At 33.3% G+C, this 24,054-nt stretch overlaps 1 protein-coding gene across 1 annotated transcript in view; it reads right to left on the reverse strand.

Annotated features, from left to right (window-relative positions):
* Positions 1 to 24,054, reverse strand: part of Su(P) (prostaglandin E synthase Su(P)) — a 263,963-nt gene that overhangs the window by 64,345 nt on the left and 175,564 nt on the right. The window lies entirely within an intron of this gene.

Genomic DNA, 24,054 nt, shown 5'->3' on the forward strand with positions numbered 1-24,054 from the left:
AGTTATCCAACAGCTATTTTCTGCTGGTCACCGTCTCCACCCAGCTATCATCCTAATATTAAAATCGATAAGGGCTACTTTTCTTCTGTCAATTTCTTCTTTGATTTGCCACTGATAGTTACAAGAATAAAAACAACGGATACATATGCAGACACATAAGAGGTAGACTGCATCTTCAGGCACACCATGACTACTTTATAAGTTCCATTAAACAGCCTAATAAGACAAGCTTCATAAAGCCCCAATGTCTATTTATTTAAAAAAAACTGGAAAAATTTCATAAATTCCTTAAAGAAGACCACAACATAATTATACCAGGCAACACGAATCTATCTAAACTAGATAAGTATGTACAAATACAAAATATAATAAATGAGGCAATCCAAATTACCGTTCTCCAACTTAAACGGAATGACCCACCGGAAAATTCGAATAAAAAAACTTGAAAAATTATGCAATATCAAACACAAATTACCTACAGAATTACAAATAATTAGTATATAAAAAAAAGATTACCAAAGCATAACAACTGCATACAACTCAAAAGACAAAATGAAAATTATCAAAATGCAAATAAAAGACAAATTGACTAACATAGCTAATAAAGATTGGATGAACCCACTTAAAAAAAAAAAAAAAATTATAAAGACTAAATCTTCTTTCCCCCACTAAATAAAATTATCAGAAGAACATAAAACATGAACATAAATCAATTTAATATTAATAAAGAAGAATTAAAGAAAATAGAAAATATAGATGTCAATACAGTCACACATTCCAACAACAACAGTATTATAAAAATGACTGACCCACAGCTAATTTCTTACACAATAGGATACTTATTGAAAACAATTAACATAAACCCAAATCAATTTTTAATGCTAAGAAATATAATAGAATAAAAAATACAATATCTGGACCAAAATATGTCAGCAATGCCAAACATAAAAAAATTCGAGGACAACGACAAATCCACTGCACCCAACCCTTCTGATTAAGAAGGTGTTATCTTCACCAATGTAAGAGAAGTGAAAAAAAGCATAAGGTATATGAGCAACAAAACATCGAGGAGATGGGGTAACATACCTAGTATAATAACGAATAAACTGCCGACCAAAATAATAAGAAACTACATAACAATTTTTAATAACGCAATAAAAGATGAATACTTCCCTAATAGTTGGAAAATGACCAAACTAAGAATTAAAAAAAAAAAATGATAATAATAACGAAGCAATCGACATTAAAAGTATCAGATCAATTGGTCTATTTCTGGTACCAAGCGAAGTATACGAAAAAGTAATCAAGTAATCAATTCAAAAAATTATCGGTAAGTACAAAATAGTACCGAAAACACAATTAAGGTTTTAAAATCAGCACTCAACAAAGCACACTAATAGTAAACTCCTTGGAGACGTTAACTCACATCTCAGAAGAGAGAGATAATAGGTGCGTGCCTTATCGACCTACAGAAAGCCTTTGATTCAGTGTGGCTAGAGAGGCTAGTATTTAAACTACATAAAAAAGAATGTCCACTGCATCCAATAAAAATAATTGAAATTGTACTATATCATAGAAAATTGACAGTCATAACAAATAGTGAGAAACACAAAAAAATATTTTTAATAATTAAAGGAATACAGCAAGGAACCATTCTGTATAATATTTTTAACACTAATATATTGAATCCATTCAACATTAACAATAACGATACTCAACATGTTGTTGCTTTTGCGGATGATTTAACATGCTACTCCGCTAATAAAAATTTAGAAACACACCCGAACAAGTACATAACACAATAAAGAACTTGCATGATCTCCAATTTAATTTTTTTTCAAAAGCTGAAAATGCCCCGAGTAACTTGCAAGACAGTTTTTGTCAAGGCTTTAAAATACATGCAATAATTTTTTGAAATTCCTTGCCTAATTCAAATAAATGTCACGAGATTATGACGAAGGAACTTCTGAATTATGTGGGTTCATTCGTTATGTAATGATGATCTTTGAAATCGAATCAACTACTATAGAAAGCAAACACTAGCTGTGTCGTCTGCTTGTTTATCTGGATGATTTAATACAAGGTATACGTCATGAGATACGACTATTAGCCCCAAACAGTCATTACAAAAGTAAATGAAGTGGCTACAGTTAACACTAAGACTTCTACCATTTTACGTGTCCAAAAGAAAACCGCAAAAATTAAGCGCTATTCTACAATGTAAAAAAGCATCATGCGGCAATCACTGGAACTAAAACATCTTCCACGCGTCTTATGACGAATAAATAAGGTTGTACGTACAACTGTCATCTAACAAATAATTGGGAAATAAACGAAAAATAAGATAATTCTAATTCTAACTGATACAATCACCGTTTTGTGCCAGGATGTACAAATACTACAGCGAAGAATCAATCAAAGATTTTTAATTGACCTAACTAACCCGTTAACAGAAAAAGTTTGGTGCTATGCTGTAAGTTATCCAGAAAAAAATTGAGAAAATTTTGACAATGTTGTGAGGATCACTTTGATGTATACATGCAAGTATAAGTGTTTTCAAATAATTTTTTGACTTTCTGATTATCTATAGTTACAGTAAAATTTAACCTTTTCTCAAAACTTGGTTGCAAAATGATTTACAATACTTTATGTTTTAGTAAATTTGTACAAACTTAAATTAATCCAATATGCTAAAATACGAAAAAACCTTTGAGTTTTTATGCAACGCATTTTCATGCTTCTATAGCACTCATTGGAATAAGTAAAAATTAACATTATATCTAAATCTACTTCTGGTAGATTTTCGGATGTTCCTTTAATAAAAATTGGATTCATGATAACTTTAGTACTGATACGCCAAGTGTCAACAACTCTCTCAGTAAACAAAAACAGTCTGCTGTCTGCTTCGAATGAAGTGTATTCCAATGAAGAACAATGACGTCCCAAAGCAAAATCTGACATCGTGAATCGCAAGTCAAGTAAACCTTAAAAATTCAGAAGTTCTTACGTCACTGTCACGTGATATCGATTTGAATGAGAGCTTTAATAACGTGCTCGAAAAATATTTAATTTCTTGATTTTAATATGTGACCATATTATTTAAATATTAATAAATTAATGTAACGTTTGAAGAAAGTTAACAATAACAAAAAAATTGGAGAACATTACAAATAAAAGGTAAAATGAAAAAAATTAAATATACCACATCAAAGAATAGTAAAATATCTTGTTGTTAATACTGACGACAGACTAACCTTTACTCGATATGGTAAAGTCCAATCAGAGAAAGCAACTGATATTTTTTGTCTACTCCACAAACTATTGCATTTACCTTACTTAGACAAAAAAACAAACATCACGGCCTATTAATACCTAATAAGGCCAATCATCACATACGCTTGCACCTGCCGGTTTAACATCAGTGCCAGCATGATGGAAAAAATAAGATTATTTAAAAGGAGATGCTCGATAAACTGTAGAAAAGTTTTTAGGATAGCAAACTGAGTATTTACTAAATGGATTGATAACAAAAATGTATATACAAAGAGTATAAGCTGCATGGATATAACAATTATTCATTTTTAATAATATTAATAATTCTAAGAACCACAACTTGGTTTTAAGAAGCATGACCATTTAAATTCATCATATTTGTTTAAATTTGTTTAAATTCGTTTAAAAAACTATTTATTTGAATAGTTATGCTTCTTAATACCAAGTTGTGGTTTTCGATATTATTTATGATGACAGAGAAGCAAGTAAAAGGAGTGCATAGAAAATTATTTACATCATTAGAAAACATACAAGAGACGCGATACGTAACAAACCAAATGGTCTAATAAGATACCTATACTCTACAAATGACTTATATTTAGCAAATACACTGAAAACAGGGCTTATTCTACCATCTGCCTTTTTATATTTAGATAACAACAAATACATAACAAACAAAAAAGGCAAATTCATAGTAAACATCTGTCAAAATACAACAACAACAAAATAATCTATGTTCCCAGCAACATACTAGCGAATAAAATGATATATCCTACTAACATTACAGACAAAAACAAGAAACTGATGAACAAATTAAACTATTCTTAAAAATAAACGTATACTAATTTTTAAAGACAACATGCCTCACCCTTTTTCTTGTCCTTCTTTTTTGTTATCCTTTTATTTGTTTGTTTTAATTCCTTTACGTTACACTGTTATGTAATTTATAAATGACTAATGAGAGTAAAAAATAAAAATAATAAAACAAGCTAGTTTTTCAATTATTTTTCTCTAGCACTGTGCCAGTATAGCCAAATGTAACTGGAAAATAAATTGAAAAAGATGTTATAAAAATAGTATAGAACAGCAAAAACCTCTTGGGTCATTCTGTTATTACTATACTAGATAAATGTAAATGTTTTTTTGGTAGAATGTTTACTATCCTTGTAATTATACAATATTGCCCAGTGAATATTTTTTCAAAAAATGGTACATTACGTCACTAGCGCTTGTTGTAGGTTGGTGCCCAAATCGCGTATAATGTTTTTCTTACCGAGGGCACAAAGTGCAATTTTGCGCCCGTGGGCACACTTTGCGCCCAGCAAATCACTTTGGGCCCTAGGGCAGAAAATTACTTTGGGCCCGGAGAGAGCAAAAAACGTTTCTGCCCGTGGGCCCAAAGTGATTACAAGGGCGCAAAGTGTGACCCGAGGGCGCAAAGCGGCAGTTGCACTTTGAGCCCATGGTAAGAAAAAATTTTGTTCTTACCTCGGGCGTTTTTGAGAGGTTGGTGTGCCCTCGGTAGGAAAAATAGCATTTGCCACATAAGCACTATCGCTCCGTGGCTACCTTACGTCCATCGGGCCCTGCTTCGCAGGTCCCTTGGGCCGCAAAATAGCCCCAGAGACGATGGCACTTATCCAATGAAATAGTAGTTTTCCTACGAGTTTGAAAAGTCTTTGTTTGCGAACCGAGAGGTTTGCGGCCCGAGCCGAAGGCGAGGTTCGTAAAGGAGACTTTTTGAACGAGTATCGGAAAACTGCTTTTTTGCCCGAGGAAGTACCAGCCTCCCAAAACCACCCGAGGGCGGAAAACTACTATTTCTTAATTTTCTTTCTTTGTACATGCACTGTGGTAATTTGGTGTAGTTCGATAGGGTCAGCGAGATAAAATGAAAACTTCATTCCCGTTACACATTTTCTTAAGATTACCAATGTGAAATCGTCAGTTTTAAAAACCTATAATTCCAATTTTACGTATGTTTTCATTTCATACATTAAATGGAAGGATTTTTCTGTTAAGATACAGTAGTGGGGGGTTGGCACGCGGGAAACGTAGGGAGGTGGAGTCCTACAACTATATGTATAACTAATAAAACAGTAGGAATCAAGTATTTACACTTTTTTTATTATTTTCCTAAAAATTTCTACAAGAAAAGTTTTACGTTGCTTTTTTTACACCTTGTACTTCAAGCAATCTTTTTATTTAGTTAGATTCAAAAAGTAATTTTCAAATAAAAAATGTAGTTGATTTGTTAGTATATATCAGTGCCCTCCGGTGAATTTGGAAATTCAAAGTGATCAGTGATCCGTTGGTGTCGACTCAGTCGATAGCACGACAGGTGACGAGTAAGTCAACTAAACTTACGAATTCTCGCGTACCTGCACCTGATGAGGCTGACGCATATTGTCAGCGAAACGTTGCACATTAATAAATCAACGCAAGAAAATTTAAATACACTTTACTTGTATTTATTTATTTTCTCACATTTCGCCCCCAACGGATCACTGATCACTTTGAATTTTCAAAAAACGTAGTTAGAGATGAAAGTTTTGTACTTAATAAAGTAAAAATGTTACTTGATATTTGAAAACTTTTACTTAAGAGATTGATAAAGAATGCGTAAGGATTATATTTATTGTTAAAAACTAATTAAAATTCTATCTATTGATATACTTTCATGAAAATTCATGAATTATATGGTTTTATATGAAATATAATTAGTACTAACATTAAAATTTAGAGCATTAAATCACTCAAATTATAGCTGGAAATCTTTAAGTAATAAACCAAATGCCTCATAACGCTAAAATTTAAACTAATTTTTAACTCAACATCTTACAGTTGCTTTCAAAAAGTATGTTATTTAAAAGTCATAAAAACAAAATTTACTTAATTTACGTGGAATAAAATAGTATTAGTACAGTAATTGTTGATATAATTTTTCTAAACCTGTAAACAACTATTATTGATTGAACACTTTATCTTACGAAAATTCACACCAAAGTTACTCTGACTCTAGAAGTAAGAAGTTAGCCTCTAATAAGTGAATGTATAATAAGTTTTTTCCATGATTTCTTTCATTTCTTCCGAAATATACGACTCATTACTTGCAACACTAAAAAATGCACAAGAAGTATATAATCTACACACAGTTACTGTACATGTGATGAGTTAGAATTACCCCTCTTTCGTGTACTACGCTATAAATTAAAAAAAAATTCTATAATCACTTGATAAAAAAAAATTTCAAACAGAACTTTATGAATAACTAAAACTAATGACCCTGGAAAAAAATTCTTTATATCTTACATACCACAATCGCAGTCAGTAGAATGAAATCGTTTTTCTCATACGTAACTATCAGCCCGAATACACTTACTTACGAATATTACAGATTCTCTGATATCATCAAAATTTTAAGTAGTCTAAAGTTTTTATTATCGCACAAAGAGATTGCCTGACTCAAGATCTCTACATTATTACACAACTAAGATCTTTAAGTATCAAATTGCTTCTCGTAATTTATTTTTGATAACACTGGATATTCTGTCAATACTTCAGATAGCCTACAAACGTAATGATAGAATCTAAGTGGGTATTCTAGAAGGACCTGTTGATTATGCAAGGAAGTCAGTTGAATAAAAGGATTGGATTCTACCTGTACGTAAAATTGAAAAATTCAGAAAAAAAACTGTACTCATACTTAAAAACTAATTTACATCAGAAACTAATTTACGTACAAAAGTCAGGTCTCTGTTAGTGACAGTCGTTAGTTATTTATAATGTGGCCTAGCTTAAGTTTTTTTTGGAAGTAATGAACTGTCTTGTTGGTACAGAGTCTAAAGTTGGTAACGTCAAATCATAATGTAAATAAATATGCTACACGTATAACAAGGTGTTATATTTATACTCATACGAATTAATTTAACAAGCTTTACATTTTTTTTTAATTTTTACGTACTTAAAAATATAAAATAACATTTAATAATATGCTACGGCTTATAAAATTCATTTATTTCCTATTTTCTTACAAATTCTGAATCCAATAAATAAATTTCTCACTTTACCAACAATACCGTTCTTAAGTAAATTTTTCTGCATGCTTATATTTATACAAAGTTTACTCAACATGGAGAAAGTTTTTAGCATAATAATTATCATAAGTTGTTTTCTAAAAAAATTTTTTGAAATGCCTTAGAACCTTAATACAAAATGGTAGTTTTCCTACGAGTTTGAAAAGTCTCTGTTTGCGAACCGAGAGATTTGCGGCCCGAGCCAAAGGCGAGGGACGTAACGAGGTTCGTAAAGGAGACTTTTCGAACGAGTTCCGGAAAACTGCTTTTTCGCCCGAGGAAGTACCAGCCTCTCAAGACCACCCGGGAGTGAAAAAGATTATTTCATGGATCTTGAAATGAAAGGGTATGAATTTACATAACGATACACAATACATCGAACAAAAAACGGCTGCTTTCATGCTCTCATGCGCGACCGCATGCTTCGACGGGCAGACGAGATCTGGTCTGCGTGCTTCGTCAGAGTAGCGAGCAACATGCATCCACAAAACTGTAGGCTTGCTTTCGTCTAGAGATGGTGCCAATAGTTCATCTCTCACACATTAGTATACTCTGGTATAAATGTAAAATATTCTCAATAAAATTTACGTGTGCTTGCTTTACCAATGATTTCCATGATACTTTTATTAAGCCCATTTACGGTATTATTATATTGAAAGATTTGGAACATCAGTATACGCTGGTACTAATGTACAATAAACTTAATACGCCCCCTTACATTTATATCTGGAAAACTTATTTATTTTGCTAACTTCAACATGTTTCTAAATTTTTCAAATTTCAACCTTTCAAGAGATTTAGTGAGAGTATCTGCTACATTATTTTTTGCTTCAATGATTAACGCTATACATACTTTAGATGTAATGTCTAAACTGACGTACAAAAGTTAACGAATTAAATTTTTTTTCCTCTGGTAATCATTTTAAAACAAATACATAATTTAAATTACAGAAAAACAGTTCATAAGCGCTATGAATTGCCAACTATTTTTTACTTCTAAAAGAGTCAGAATAAAACACATTTTTAAGTTTTTTGAAATTTCTCATGTGTATTAAAATAAACAAAAAATATGCTTTCAAGTATGTATGAGATAGATAGTGGAGAAACGGGCTAAAAGTTCAGTAATACTAGGTTCAAGAGCTGGTCACTTTATCGATGTGAAGTATGATAACTAACGTAAACTATTAAAAGGAGAATCATTTGTTACATCTGTTAAGTATATTATCTATGTGTAGACAGTCTGGCTGGCATATCAAATAAGATGTTTTATGTGTACGTATGATATAATTTTTTATATAACATGATTGTTTTTTTATTATATCCAGGAAATAACACATCCCAACGTAATTTTAAGGATACAAAATAAACGTATGAGGGATCACAGTTTCAACCCTCGTTGTGTTACTAAACCAAAAGCTTTCAATACAATAGTACCGTAAATGGGCTTAATAAAAGTATTATGGAAATCATCGGTCAAGAAAATACATGTAAATTCTCTGTTGAGAATATTGTACATTTATACCAGAGTATACTGATGTAAGACAGATGGACCAATGGCGCTATATTTAGACAACTGCAAGCGTACAGATTGTGGACGCCAGGTGCTCTTTGCTCTGACGAAGCATGCAGGATAGATCTTATCTCTCCGTCGAAGTATTTGGTCATGCATGTGAGCAGCCGTTTGTTGTTGGCTGTATTGTGTATTGTTATATAAATTTTACTTTCTCATTATTAAATCTTATTAATTATTATTTAACGTATTTACTTATTTCAAGATCCACGAAATAATCCTCTTATGTTAACATGGTAGCAGTTTGGTGGTTAGATGTGATAAAATTGTAAGCTTAACACTAGAAAATTGTGAAAAAGTTCTTAAGAAAGTGTAATGTTATTCTTCGAGTGTGCCTTTCAAACTTGTAATGTCTGAGTTGATATACAAAAGTTCACGAATTAAATTTCTTTATTTAATATCCTTTTTTACAATTTTTCGCTTGTTCTTACTTTAAATTAATTTCCATTGGTGTATCATATAATTTCGCATTTTCCAGTTTGTACTTATTTGCCAAAGATTCAATATAACTTTTCTGGCTCAGAAAACATTGTTTATTTTACATTATAATCAATATTTTTTCCCAAATAATTTTTTACATCCTTTTTTAATAAACCTATTTTGCAACTTAAACTTTCTTGTCTTTTGGCTTATCGACCAACATCCAAGTCTTAGTTTTATTAAATGAATCAACTTCATTTTTTATGGCATTTTTTAAATTATGAAATTCAAAACTTTCCAGCGCTTCATACAAACTCTTAGAATTATACGCACTACAATAAAGTATAATAATGGTACTATACCCATATTCATCATCTTACTCTTTGGATGTTTACCTTTTCTTTTCGGTCAACTGTTGACATTGTTTTTATACTGGTTTTCAATTTATTTTCTCTCTCGGTAATATTATCACCGTTTTCATTCTCAGTATCTTGAAACTCTTCACTTAAATAAGACTTTGAGAGTACACGTATAACGGGTGCTTTATGTGTGTGTGTGTGTGTGTGTGCATGAGAACGTAGAGGGATGAACTGGTATGGGGAATGCGCGAAGCCTCGGTTCAACGATGAACACGCATTAGCTGCGGTGGCATTTAACGGTAGATCGAGAGAGGGGACTCACTTGAGAGAGCTCAGAGCAAGGGGCTTGGGAGAGTAATCGCAAGGAATCGCTTCTTAAGAGAGGACTTAAGGTCTGAACGGAGAGGTCGGGAAGGCATTTGGAAAAGGGAACGACGCAAGGTATCAATATCAAGGGTCCGTGCGGTGTCAATACACATCCAGTGCTCTTGGGCTGCCACCGGAAATTTCCACACGAAGCGAACGCCGTCACTACACGATGCTGCACGGTTAAAAATAGTAAGTGTTCCCTTCGTAATCTGGTATCGTCTTCTCATCAACATTAGTTGATGAGTTCAGACAAAGGACAGAAACTATCCCTGGTTGCTTAATTGATTCAACCAAGCGCGGGTCCTGAGTCAGCGACCAGTAACAAATGAGGGCTTTTTTTCTTGTGCTAAGTCTCTCAGTGCGTAGTGGTTTTGCTTGGAGGAGGTTGTCCGGTGTTTCCTTGTGTTTTTGCTTCCTGGTGTCGCATTTCTCGGTATTCTTATTCGATTCGTGGTTGGGAGCTGAGTATGTTTTCTTTTTAAAAGGTGAATGGCAAGTGTCGCTCTCACTTCGTAAGATCATTTAGTTGGTAGGTAAAAATCCCCGGATGCTCAGTCAACCAAGAGGTGACCTACTGACCGCTTTCTAGGTCATCCCTAGGGGTCTTTTCTTTTTTTTGTTGGAAATAAATTTTATTTGTGGGGTCTTTGATCGTGTGGACGATGTTTTCGTGTTGCGGGCGCACAATAGTATTACCTGTACGTGTATGAAACATCTGTTTTTTTTAAATTTCTTATTTCGAATTTTTGAATTTTGGTTTATAAAGAAAAAGGTAGAGAAGTGAACCCAAGTGCATTCTAAGTATGCGTATCATTATGTATTGCTCTCTTGAATTGACGATTATATCTTTCTATTTTCTGTTAAAATTATGAAATATCACTCATTCTACTTTAAATAGGGTTCCATTGTTGATTCCTATGTTAAAATAGTTTATAAGCTTCCTAGTAGGGAAAACCATTTTGTCCGACGAAGGTTACGAAGTTGGGTTAGGAATGTATAGGGAGTATTCTGCAAAAATTGTTATGTGTAGAGCATTACTTTCTTAACAATATTTTTCTGTTAATTTTATGTCATTCAATTACTAAACGTAACGTGGTTAAACCCGATTAGTGGGTCTTTTTTATTGATTTTTTGGCATAAAGTTTTATTTCATCTAGTTATAAGCATTTCAAAAATTATACTTTTCCAACTTTTTCTTTAATTATTCAAAAACGTCAGATTTTTTTTGATATTTTGTTCATTTACTCATTTTAATACTAAAAATGTTTTTTTAGGCAGTGGAATCATCAATTCTAGTAATTACAGTTTAGACGTAGTTGTGTTTCATTGCACGACTCACTATCACCGTCGTGCCACTCTTGAAAAAAAGGATCGTTGCAACTTATTTTTATAAAAAATTTCATTTCCATTTTCCAAGTTCATCATCGTTTATCATACCAATACAAGACTTATCTTTTTTAATGACATCAACATATCGTGCATCAATAACTCTATGAATTGTTAAAATTCTATATCCTACATTTTCATAACCTACACAAACTTCCCAATCTCCTTTTCCATCCCGTATAGACCTTCATCTCTGTTCTGACACACGTACAAATACTCTGCTTCCATACATTTTCAAATGCCTTACATCAAATTTAATAATAAAGAAAATTTGAAAGGGTGTTTTTAATTCAGCAGTATTTGAAATTTTCCAGGTTTCTTTAATGGGCTGTTGCACACATGACTTCCAGATAAAACTTTCTATCTATTCTAGCTTTACTTAATAAGCACCCAGCAATTTCCCTTATACTTCGATTACATCTCTCAGCAGCGTAAATTAAATTCATGTTTATATGGTGGACACGTATCTAAATTTATTTCTTTTTCTTTTATTAAATCAAAGATTCTTTCATTTATACACTTTTTTTATCGTCCCATTTTAATTCTTTTATAGTCTTTCCTGTTAAATTTTTAACCTTAGTGATATACAAAACAAAACAATTTAAACTCTATTTTTTAATTAAATCGGATATACTCTAGCAATTTCACTATAATAACACAGGCACACAAAGAAAAAGTTATCTGAGTTTGAGACAAGACCAATATACTTATAGATTTTTGGGTGCGCTGAGTCTAAATCCGAGGTCAGATTTAGTCCACCATCCTCAAGTTTTCCTTTAGCTAGGGATAAACCCTAGGTAATTGCGAAATCCACATTTACTCTCATGATCTCGGAGAACCAGGTACTCAGACATTGCCTAACTCAGGGGATTACACTGAGTTCATGTAAAATGAGATATTCTCATCGTAAATAATACTAGGAACATAACCTTAAAACGAAAAAACCCCTAGGATGTCCAAGAATTCATTAATTTTCCAATTGTGGACTCAACCCTAGTCTTCAAATTTTCGAGTGCGCTGAATCGGAATTGGAGGTCAGGTTTAGTCTATCTCCCTTAGATTTACCACTAATAAAGAAGAACCTTGCCAATAGCATGAATAAGTTATTCCCGTGGCTCTGAGGTTGCCTCATCTCTAAACCAGATCCCAGACAATGAGAAGATTCTAGATTCTATTGCAGTGGTCTCATATTATATGAGGCTGTGTAGTACCGTCATTCGAATGGAATAAGAATACTTCTCGTCAAAGAAAATGAAAATCTAAAAATTCTTGCTACCATTGCATTTTGTGGGGACAATGATAACTGCTCCAATGGAGATGTGTAGGATGATTCGCTCCCCAGAATATTATGGTAACAAAGCCAGCGAAGGCACGCTGCCCTGCAGGGGGATGTTTGGGTGCAAGGATGATGCCGTAGTATGTCCAACGACAAGTTGACATTATCCTCGTTAAAGTCTGAAAGCCCTTATACTTAGCCCTAGAGAGGTATGAGGGTTATCACCTTCAGGACGGTGGACTTACCTGTGATAGGGTCAGAATCCCAAACGTGCGGGGCTCTTTATAAATTTATAGCTACTTCAACTCACAAAAACCAACCTCTAAAACCTACAAATCAACCACTCCACAACTGCCCTAGTCACTCTAATGTCTTCCACTATGTCTGTGAAAAATTAAATGTCCATAAAAATCGGGTTTCCATCTCTGAAGAGATAAGAAAAATCTATAAATATTGTTTTAGAAGAAATATAAGAGACTTCATTCATTGTTGGGTTCCATCGTCGGTATGTAAGGCTTGTAATAACATATTCACACGCTGTAAGGCTACAAAAAAGCAAAGAGCAGAGGTTCAACTCTAAATCAAACAACCGACTCGTTGGAGAAAGCCCCAAGATAAAAGGCAATGTTATTTTTGTAATAAGTATCTGGGTTCAACGTAAGAAATAAAAGTAAAATAGTACACGCAGATGTTTCATCAGTTACGAGAGCGATTAAATCCGATCCAAGTAATATGAAACAGAATGAAAATTCATCCTCCCCAGTGAGTCAATCGAAAACTGATGACAAGGGTGATGATTTGAGTTAACAGGATGACAGACGTAACGAATCAGATAGATCTGACGACAAAGATGAACCCGAAGACGAAGAGAAATCTGATGACGATAATGGAGACTTTAAACCATACAATAATAAAAAGAAGCCTATTATATTGTATACTCAAAAAGAATTGAATGACTTGATAATAAGTATAGGATTCTCTAAAGACGTGGCAGAATATTTAGCTTTAGATCTGAAGAGGAGGAGTATGCTGGTACATGGTGTTAAATCAACTATCTACAGAGATATAGAACAGGGTTTCCATGAATACTTTGTTGAAGAACAGACTGAAAAAGGTAAGCTAGTTTACTGTAACGACGTTAAAGGACTCATTATTACACTGAAGCCTGGTATATACAAGTCCGAGGGTTGGAGGCTCTTTGTCGACTCGTCAACCCAGAGCTTAAAAGCACTGTTGTTCAATAATAAAAATGTATTTGCACTGGTGCCGATCGCTCACTCAACCCAGTTGAAAGAGGAATACATGAATTTGAAATTACTTTTGAAAAAAATTCATTATTCGGAGCACAACTGGCTTGTACGTGGTGATCTCAAAATCTTATCAATGATTTTGGGACAATAATCGGGATTCACCAAGACACCCTGCTAGCTCTGTTTATGGGATAGTAGGGATCGCAAAAACCACTTTAAAAAATCAAACTGGGACCCAAGACTGACATTTCCAACAAGAAAATACAACATCATCGCTAAGCCACTCGTAGAACCTTCAAAAATTTCGATTGCCCCACTTCACATATAGCTTGGACTGATAAAACAATTTGTCAAGGCACTTGATAAAAAATGGAAATTGCTTGCAATATTTGTGTCAAAAATTCTCTCAAATTAGAGATGTCAAGTTGAAAGAAGAGATTTTTGATGGACCTAAAATATTTTCTAACCTCAATTTATTATACAAAAAAAAGTTATCTGAATTTGAGTTAAGACTCATTTACTTACAAGTTTTTGGGTGCGCTGAATTTAAATCTGAGGTCACGTTTAGTCCATTACTCTAAGGTTTTCGCTTAGCTAGGGATGAACCCTTGGTAATTGCATAATCCACATTTATTCTCATGATCTCGGAGAACTAGGTACTCAGACGTTGTCTAACTCAGGGGCTTACACTGAGTTTATGTAATACTTATTATAAGTAACACTAGGAACATAACCTCAAAACAAGAAAAATCCTTTATGACAGTGGATTCTCCCAACATCATTCCAATTATTTTGTAATATTCCAAAATATTCCAATAAATTCTAACTATCTTGCATCTTTCTCTCTTCATCTCCTCCACTGTTCAATATCCAAAATGTTGACTTTCTTAATAATATGGACCTGATATCAAAAATTTGAATGAATAAAAATTGTAACTATCTGTTCTCAGAAAACAAATTACGGTATAGTTTTTCGATGATAAATTGTTCTTGTCTTCAAACGACCTGTGGAGGGGGTTCCATCTCTTTTTTTTTCTTCCTTGATTCTCTCTCAGCAAGGTCCAGCAGTAGTCAGCTAACATATTAATATCTTAACGGCCTCGAAATTTCCTCTCCATCTCTTTTATATTCTGATGGAACCTCTCCCCTTGCTTCTCGCTAAAATCTCAACAATTCTCTGCAAATTCATCAAAATGAGAATCGAGAAAAAAAAAAGTTTGTAATTCATATTACACCCCAACTTATTGTAGTTTGTAACAAGTTTTGCAACTATTTTTTTGTCATCATGTCTCCTATTATTACCTAGAAAATTTTCGACAACTTGTTGGAAACTTTGCCAAGCAGATTTTTGAGGACCTGTCATTGTTGTAACGAATTGAGGATCCCTCAACACTTTCCGTATTTGAGGTCCATCAAAAATCTCTTCTTCCAACTTGACATCTCTAATTTGAGAGAATTTTTGACACAAATATTGCAAGCAATTTCCATTTTTTATCAAGTGCCTTGACAAATTGTTTTATCAGTCCAAGCTATATGTGAAGTGGGGCAATCGAAATTTTTGAAGGTTCTACGAGTGGCTTAGCGATGATGTTGTATTTTCTTGTTGGAAATGTCAGTCTTGGGTCCCAGTTTGATTTTTTAAAGTGGTTTTTGCGATCCCTACTATCCCATAAACAGAGCTAGCAGGGTGTCTTGGTGAATCCCGATTATTGTCCCAAAATCATTGATAAGATTTTGAGATCACCACGTACAAGCCAGTTGTGCTCCGAATAATGAATTTTTTTCAAAAGTAATTTCAAATTCATGTATTCCTCTTTCAACTGGGTTGAGTGAGCGATCGGCACCAGTGCAAATACATTTTTATTATTGAACAACAGTGCTTTTAAGCTCTGGGTTGACGAGTCGACAAAGAGCCTCCAACCCTCGGACTTGTATATACCAGACTTCAGTGTAATAATGAGTCCTTTAACGTCGTTACAGTAAACTAGCTTACCTTTTTCAGTCTGTTCTTCAACAAAGTATTCATGGAAACCCTGTTCTATATCTCTGTAGATAGTTGATTTAACACCATGTACCAGCATACTCCTCCTCTTCAGATCTAAAGCTAAATATTCTGCCACGTCTTTAGAGAATCCTATACTTATTATCAAGTCATTCAATTCTTTTTGAGTATACAATATAATAGGCTTCTTTTTATTATTGTATGGTTTAAAGTCTCCATTATCGTCATCAGATTTCTCTTCGTCTTCGGGTTCATCTTTGTCGTCAGATCTATCTGATTCGTTACGTCTGTCATCCTGTTAACTCAAATCATCACCCTTGTCATCAGTTTTCGATTGACTCACTGGGGAGGATGAATTTTCATTCTGTTTCATATTACTTGGATCGGATTTAATCGCTCTCGTAACTGATGAAACATCTGCGTGTACTATTTTACTTTTATTTCTTACGTTGAACCCAGATACTTATTACAAAAATAACATTGCCTTTTATCTTGGGGCTTTCTCCAACGAGTCGGTTGTTTGATTTAGAGTTGAACCTCTGCTCTTTGCTTTTTTGTAGCCTTACAGCGTGTGAATATGTTATTACAAGCCTTACATACCGACGATGGAACCCAACAATGAATGAAGTCTCTTATATTTCTTCTAAAACAATATTTATAGATTTTTCTTATCTCTTCAGAGATGGAAACCCGATTTTTATGGACATTTAATTTTTCACAGACATAGTGGAAGACATTAGAGTGACTAGGGCAGTTGTGGAGTGGTTGATTTGTAGGTTTTAGAGGTTGGTTTTTGTGAGTTGAAGTAGCTATAAATTTATAAAGAGCCCCGCACGTTTGGGATTCTGACCCTATCACAGGTAAGTCCACCGTCCTGAAGGTGATAACCCTCATATCTCTCTAGGGCTAAGTATAAGGGCTTTCAGACTTTAACGAGGATAATGTCAACTTGTCGTTGGACATACTACGGCATCATCCTTGCACCCAAACATCCCCCTGCAGGGCAGCGTGCCTTCGCTGGCTTTGTTACCATAATATTCTGGGGAGCGAATCATCCTACACATCTCCATTGGAGCAGTTATCATTGTCCCCACAAAATGCAATGGTAGCAAGAATTTTTAGATTTTCATTTTCTTTGACGAGAAGTATTCTTATTCCATTCGAATGACGGTACTACACAGCCTCATATAATATGAGACCACTGCAATAGAATCTAGAATCTTCTCATTGTCTGGGATCTGGTTTAGAGATGAGGCAACCTCAGAGCCACGGGAATAACTTATTCATGCTATTGGCAAGGTTCTTCTTTATTAGTGGTAAATCTAAGGGAGATAGACTAAACCTGACCTCCAATTCCGATTCAGCGCACTCGAAAATTTGAAGACTAGGGTTGAGTCCACAATTGGAAAATTAATGAATTCTTGGACATCCTAGGGGTTTTTTCGTTTTAAGGTTATGTTCCTAGTATTATTTACGATGAGAATATCTCATTTTACATGAACTCAGTGTAATCCCCTGAGTTAGGCAATGTCTGAGTACCTGGTTCTCCGAGATCATGAGAGTAAATGTGGATTTCGCAATTACCTAGGGTTTATCCCTAGCTAAAGGAAAACTTGAGGATGGTGGACTAAATCTGACCTCGGATTTAGACTCAGCGCACCCAAAAATCTATAAGTATATTGGTCTTGTCTCAAACTCAGATAACTTTTTCTTTGTGTGCCTGTGTTATTATAGTGAAATTGCTAGAGTATATCCGATTTAATTAAAAAATAGAGTTTAAATTGTTTTGTTTTGTATATCACTAAGGTTAAAAATTTAACAGGAAAGACTATAAAAGAATTAAAATGGGACGATAAAAAAAGTGTATAAATGAAAGAATCTTTGATTTAATAAAAGAAAAAGAAATAAATTTAGATACGTGTCCACCATATAAACATGAATTTAATTTACGCTGCTGAGAGATGTAATCGAAGTATAAGGGAAATTGCTGGGTGCTTATTAAGTAAAGCTAGAATAGATAGAAAGTTTTATCTGGAAGTCATGTGTGCAACAGCCCATTAAAGAAACCTGGAAAATTTCAAATACTGCTGAATTAAAAACACCCTTTCAAATTTTCTTTATTATTAAATTTGATGTAAGGCATTTGAAAATGTATGGAAGCAGAGTATTTGTACGTGTGTCAGAACAGAGATGAAGGTCTATACGGGATGGAAAAGGAGATTGGGAAGTTTGTGTAGGTTATGAAAATGTAGGATATAGAATTTTAACAATTCATAGAGTTATTGATGCACGATATGTTGATGTCATTAAAAAAGATAAGTCTTGTATTGGTATGATAAACGATGATGAACTTGGAAAATGGAAATGAAATTTTTTATAAAAATAAGTTGCAACGATCCTTTTTTTCAAGAGTGGCACGACGGTGATAGTGAGTCGTGCAATGAAACACAACTACGTCTAAACTGTAATTACTAGAATTGATGATTCCACTGCCTAAAAAAACATTTTTAGTATTAAAATGAGTAAATGAACAAAATATCAAAAAAAATCTGACGTTTTTGAATAATTAAAGAAAAAGTTGGAAAAGTATAATTTTTGAAATGCTTATAACTAGATGAAATAAAACTTTATGCCAAAAAATCAATAAAAAAGACCCACTAATCGGGTTTAACCACGTTACGTTTAGTAATTGAATGACATAAAATTAACAGAAAAATATTGTTAAGAAAGTAATGCTCTACACATAACAATTTTTGCAGAATACTCCCTATACATTCCTAACCCAACTTCGTAACCTTCGTCGGACAAAATGGTTTTCCCTACTAGGAAGCTTATAAACTATTTTAACATAGGAATCAACAATGGAACCCTATTTAAAGTAGAATGAGTGATATTTCATAATTTTAACAGAAAATAGAAAGATATAATCGTCAATTCAAGAGAGCAATACATAATGATACGCATACTTAGAATGCACTTGGGTTCACTTCTCTACCTTTTTCTTTATAAACCAAAATTCAAAAATTCGAAATAAGAAATTTAAAAAAAACAGATGTTTCATACACGTACAGGTAATACTATTGTGCGCCCGCAACACGAAAACATCGTCCACACGATCAAAGACCCCACAAATAAAATTTATTTCCAACAAAAAAAAGAAAAGACCCCTAGGGATGACCTAGAAAGCGGTCAGTAGGTCACCTCTTGGTTGACTGAGCATCCGGGGATTTTTACCTACCAACTAAATGATCTTACGAAGTGAGAGCGACACTTGCCATTCACCTTTTAAAAAGAAAACATACTCAGCTCCCAACCACGAATCGAATAAGAATACCGAGAAATGCGACACCAGGAAGCAAAAACACAAGGAAACACCGGACAACCTCCTCCAAGCAAAACCACTACGCACTGAGAGACTTAGCACAAGAAAAAAAGCCCTCATTTGTTACTGGTCGCTGACTCAGGACCCGCGCTTGGTTGAATCAATTAAGCAACCAGGGATAGTTTCTGTCCTTTGTCTGAACTCATCAACTAATGTTGATGAGAAGACGATACCAGATTACGAAGGGAACACTTACTATTTTTAACCGTGCAGCATCGTGTAGTGACGGCGTTCGCTTCGTGTGGAAATTTCCGGTGGCAGCCCAAGAGCACTGGATGTGTATTGACACCGCACGGACCCTTGATATTGATACCTTGCGTCGTTCCCTTTTCCAAATGCCTTCCCGACCTCTCCGTTCAGACCTTAAGTCCTCTCTTAAGAAGCGATTCCTTGCGATTACTCTCCCAAGCCCCTTGCTCTGAGCTCTCTCAAGTGAGTCCCCTCTCTCGATCTACCGTTAAATGCCACCGCAGCTAATGCGTGTTCATCGTTGAACCGAGGCTTCGCGCATTCCCCATACCAGTTCATCCCTCTACGTTCTCATGCACACACACACACACACACACATAAAGCACCCGTTATACGTGTACTCTCAAAGTCTTATTTAAGTGAAGAGTTTCAAGATACTGAGAATGAAAACGGTGATAATATTACCGAGAGAGAAAATAAATTGAAAACCAGTATAAAAACAATGTCAACAGTTGACCGAAAAGAAAAGGTAAACATCCAAAGAGTAAGATGATGAATATGGGTATAGTACCATTATTATACTTTATTGTAGTGCGTATAATTCTAAGAGTTTGTATGAAGCGCTGGAAAGTTTTGAATTTCATAATTTAAAAAATGCCATAAAAAATGAAGTTGATTCATTTAATAAAACTAAGACTTGGATGTTGGTCGATAAGCCAAAAGACAAGAAAGTTTAAGTTGCAAAATAGGTTTATTAAAAAAGGATGTAAAAAATTATTTGGGAAAAAATATTGATTATAATGTAAAATAAACAATGTTTTCTGAGCCAGAAAAGTTATATTGAATCTTTGGCAAATAAGTACAAACTGGAAAATGCGAAATTATATGATACACCAATGGAAATTAATTTAAAGTAAGAACAAGCGAAAAATTGTAAAAAAGGATATTAAATAAAGAAATTTAATTCGTGAACTTTTGTATATCAACTCAGACATTACAAGTTTGAAAGGCACACTCGAAGAATAACATTACACTTTCTTAAGAACTTTTTCACAATTTTCTAGTGTTAAGCTTACAATTTTATCACATCTAACCACCAAACTGCTACCATGTTAACATAAGAGGATTATTTCGTGGATCTTGAAATAAGTAAATACGTTAAATAATAATTAATAAGATTTAATAATGAGAAAGTAAAATTTATATAACAATACACAATACAGCCAACAACAAACGGCTGCTCACATGCATGACCAAATACTTCGACGGAGAGATAAGATCTATCCTGCATGCTTCGTCAGAGCAAAGAGCACCTGGCGTCCACAATCTGTACGCTTGCAGTTGTCTAAATATAGCGCCATTGGTCCATCTGTCTTACATCAGTATACTCTGGTATAAATGTACAATATTCTCAACAGAGAATTTACATGTATTTTCTTGACCGATGATTTCCATAATACTTTTATTAAGCCCATTTACGGTACTATTGTATTGAAAGCTTTTGGTTTAGTAACACAACGAGGGTTGAAACTGTGATCCCTCATACGTTTATTTTGTATCCTTAAAATTACGTTGGGATGTGTTATTTCCTGGATATAATAAAAAAACAATCATGTTATATAAAAAATTATATCATACGTACACATAAAACATCTTATTTGATATGCCAGCCAGACTGTCTACACATAGATAATATACTTAACAGATGTAACAAATGATTCTCCTTTTAATAGTTTACGTTAGTTATCATACTTCACATCGATAAAGTGACCAGCTCTTGAACCTAGTATTACTGAACTTTTAGCCCGTTTCTCCACTATCTATCTCATACATACTTGAAAGCATATTTTTTGTTTATTTTAATACACATGAGAAATTTCAAAAAACTTAAAAATGTGTTTTATTCTGACTCTTTTAGAAGTAAAAAATAGTTGGCAATTCATAGCGCTTATGAACTGTTTTTCTGTAATTTAAATTATGTATTTGTTTTAAAATGATTACCAGAGGAAAAAAAAGTTGTTAAAAATGACGCTACCATTTTTTTTAATTTTATTTTATTTTTTTATTTAACTAACTTTAATAATTTAGTTTAATGAATGAATTTTGTAATACGAAGTACAAAAAAATTAAGTTTGTGAGCAAAAAAAATATGACAATTTAAAGGTTATAAGCACCTTGCCAAGATTACCTCTTTTCAAAGATTTTATGGGTTTAAAATATTACCATAACTTGTGATACATATGAAATGGTGTCTAAGGAAGGTAGCTTATGCTCTTCTTACTTTAAAATAAAAAAAATACCAGATGAGTTGTTTTTGTTTATTAAAAAAGTGAAATTGTTAAAGCTGTTTTTATTAGCTTTCAACAAAAAATATCATTTTGGTAGGGGAGACCGGGGCGGAATGGGTGAAGAATTTTTAAAACGACTAAAACCTTAGCATTTATGAAAATTTTCCGTATCTTAAAGTTGGATAACATTTAACGAAGTCTCAAAAATTTTGTGTATAGTTGTTCAAATCGTAAAAACATATAATTTATTTAAAAATCCATTGGAAGCGTGACTTATCCAGTATACCCATACCGCCCCATGACTGGGGTAGTACGGGTGCAGCACTGAGGCGGAATGGGCTCATACATTTCAAATGGGAGCTAGTTTTTTCTTGCAGAAGTGATTTGTAGCGCACAGTATGAATTAAATACATAAAAAAATTTCATCTATGTTATTAGGAGTCATAATCTTATATATTTTTAACTTTTTATTTAGCAATATATTACTTATACATTTTAAAGTCTAAATTGCACGTGAGCCTTTAGTCTTAAAACACATTCATAATACAACTTTAAATAATAAATAATTGACCTACAAAGAGAGTAAAAATACAATCACAGTGGTTTTACAAATCAGTTGAAAAGTAAGTAAAGAAACGTAGGCATCTTTTTTTTGTACTTAAGCAATCAAGGCAAACAATAATACTGACCGTCCCTGTTGAAAACTGACTGTAACTGTAACGTCTGAATCATAGGATTTGCTTGACGTGGAACAATTTCATCAAACTGTATTTAGTAATATCTTGTCCAATTTTTCGTTTTTTTGGTCCAGGTTTCAAATTGCAACTACCAGCTTTTCGTTTATTTTTACTTACGCTGAGTTGGTTTTCATATTCTACAGATGTTACGATAGCAGTTTTACCTCTGGTAGATGTTTTTCGAGATGCCTTCGATAGTCCACGACTGTCTGTTAGTAACCTTTTTGTAGTTACGTATCATTTCAATTTATTACTACCTACTTATCCTAAAAAATATCTAATAGGTACGTATACAACACTCAACAATTTTGTTTGTTATTATTTCAACGCACCTGCACGTAGGCAACCACTACTGCACTGACTTGCTCATCTCGCCTCATGAAAATCCACCCATTCCACCCTTGTGGTCATTTTTATTTTAAATCATAATAATTACTTTATTTCTTAAGGTTTAATCAAAAATAGCTTACTATTCCAAAGTAGAATAGTTACACGTTCGGTAAGAATAATTTTCAGCTTTAAAAATACTATTATTAATAATTTTTTTGTTGATTGAAAATCCTTAAAATTATACCTTTTACGACCTTAACTTTTCTTTCTACCATATCTTAGTAAATAATTACTTTAGATCAAAGCTTTTTATTAACAAAAACTGCGACTGTTTTTAAGATACAATAATATAAAAATAAGCGCCATTCAAGTCATTATTACCGCAATATTGTAAAAACCCATATTCCCCAGATACCCATTCCGCCCCGGTCTCCCCTACTTGGATTATTACTAGTTAATCTTCCAGTAAGAACGTAATTGTATTGAGGTCTTGGACAATTTCACTGAAATGGACACTCCCTTTGTAGTACAATTAGTGTAATAGAATTAATTTCAGCCCATTAATTTTTTTAGAAATTTCTATTAGCAAATAAAAAATTTATTTGGGGAGACTGATATATTTGAAATTAATAGTAATAAAATTTTATCTCTTTAAATGTCACGTAATGTCTAAAAAAATGGCAAAAGTGGCCAAAACAGGTTTTTCGCCCCTAAAACAAAAGCATTAATAGAAAAAAAAGCTCATAAAAAAGTATACTCAATAAAAAAATCTGACAAAACTAACCACGCCAGTTTCAAATGATTCAAGTAATTTTTTTTGCAAACCGCACAACATTACTATTTTGCTGTTTTTTAAAAATTTAGACCTCCAGTTCCTTCTTAAATGTGTTTTACAAATTTCGTTTTTAACTAATTTTTTTTTCTTAATTTTTGAAATAGAAGGAAATAAAATTTTAATTTCTAATATTAAAGGTATTATTTATCAGAAAAGACACAGATGGGTCTGAAAGTACTCATTTAAAGGTATTACCATTCATATGTGCCAAATAATATCTATTTGTATGTACCAGTTTTTATTGTGTCGCTAGTAGAGTTACATTTAATATTGAATGTACCCACAAGCATTAAAATTATTTTCTATTGTATT

The sequence above is a fragment of the Copidosoma floridanum genome, unplaced genomic scaffold, assembly GCF_036245765.1.
Source record: "Copidosoma floridanum isolate Cflo_tuat_1 unplaced genomic scaffold, Cflo_Japanese_pri ptg000006l, whole genome shotgun sequence".
In the NCBI taxonomy this organism is placed as follows: domain Eukaryota; kingdom Metazoa; phylum Arthropoda; class Insecta; order Hymenoptera; family Encyrtidae; genus Copidosoma; species Copidosoma floridanum.